The sequence below is a fragment of the Trichechus manatus genome, unplaced genomic scaffold, assembly GCF_000243295.1.
Source record: "Trichechus manatus latirostris isolate Lorelei unplaced genomic scaffold, TriManLat1.0 scaffold00131, whole genome shotgun sequence".
Classification (NCBI taxonomy): Eukaryota; Metazoa; Chordata; class Mammalia; order Sirenia; family Trichechidae; genus Trichechus; species Trichechus manatus.
In genome coordinates this window covers 49,441-50,944 of record NW_004444067.1, presented here as the reverse complement: position 1 = coordinate 50,944, position 1,504 = coordinate 49,441, and the positions used below count along the sequence as shown (strand labels likewise).

The following is a 1,504-nucleotide window of genomic DNA, read 5'->3' as shown; positions in this document are numbered from 1 at the left end:
GCGGGCACACAGACATATGGAGGAGCACGTTCCCGCGGCATCGTCTGTGACAGCTGGAAACCAGAGGCAACATAAGCAGCCACTGGGTAGGGAGCAGTTAACTTAAAAAAGAGGAAGTGAAGCTTTTACTTGCACTAATACAAAAAACCCCCCAAGACCCTCAAGTGGAAAAATAGTTTCCAGGAAGGCACAATACCTCGCTGGTAAAAAAAAAACAAAACTGAATGTGCATACTGTGTGCATGCGTGTGCACACACATGTGCAGATGACATGTTTGCATATGTATAGAAAAAGAGGTTTGGAAAGACACGCAGCTTTACCAAATTCTAACTGTCGTTACTTCAGGTAAATGGGATTTGGGTGGGAGTGTATGTGAGGAGGAATCTCTGCCTTCAAACATGTATGTGCTGTCTGAATTTTTCACAAAGACATATATTTGTTTTAATACAGACAATAAAGGTGAAAGAAAAGGAAGCGAAAGGAAAAAAAAGACGAAGAACGAAGGTGCACCCATGAGCTAAACCAATTTACAAAGGGGCAGGCTGGAAAAGTCTGTTTCTGCTGTGAGCCCAGCGCCAACAGGAGACCCAGCTTTGGGAGTGGTCATGTCAAATCCAAGCAGCTCGGGTCCTGACACAAAGCCTACTCACTGGCATTAGTGATGTTTCCCGATTTCTTGTCAGCTGGCTAAACGAAAGTTTTCATGAGCCCTTGCTGTTATTAAGTGCCGACAAGTTGATTTTTGACTCGGCGACCCCCCGTGACAGAGTAGAACTGCCAATAAGGTTTTCCTGGCTGTAATCTTTATGGGAGCAGATCACCAGGTCTGTCTCCGCGGAGGATTTCAAACCGTTAACCTTTCGGTTAGCAGCCAGGGCTTCTTTTATGAATGCTAAAACTCCATTAGTCTTTCTTTCAGACTGAACAACTGGTAAGCTATGGAGAGAAACTTTAACGCCGTTGCTCAAATTAAGCTAAATCTTCAGGAAGGAGGATTTTAGTTGTCTCTGTTTCCCACTAGGCATCCTTCCCCCGTTATCACCATCATCACCTGATTGTTAACCTTTATCAAGTGCTTACTACGTACTGGAACTACATTAAGTCCTTCAGATACACTGAATTGCTTCCATTATCTTCCAAAGGCATGAATCTATGGGGAACATTTTTTAAAAAAAGGAGATGAACTCTGAGAAACATTTTTCAGCAAGTAGCAGATGGAGGAAGAAGGGAAAAAAACTTCTCTTCCCTCTCTTGGTGAGTGAGAATATTTCTGTTCTCACAGATGGTGCCTCCCTAGAACACGCGCTGCAGCAGCAAAGACAGGTTCCTTTGGAAACTGGAGTGTTCCAGCAGCTGCGTTCACTTTTGCCACACCTTTCACTTTCTGATCCTTCAAAGGCTGGGATCGGGGCAGCTGTTGTCAGGTGCCATCGAGTCAGTTCTGACTCACAGGGACCTTACGTACAACAGAACGAAGCACTGCCCGGTCCTGCATCATCCTCAC

General features: G+C 44.9%; 1 protein-coding gene across 1 annotated transcript in view; it reads right to left on the bottom strand.

Annotated features, from left to right (window-relative positions):
- Window positions 1-1,504, bottom strand: part of CFAP251 (cilia and flagella associated protein 251) — a 108,204-nt gene that overhangs the window by 103,428 nt on the left and 3,272 nt on the right. The gene's annotated exons all lie outside the window — the stretch shown is intronic.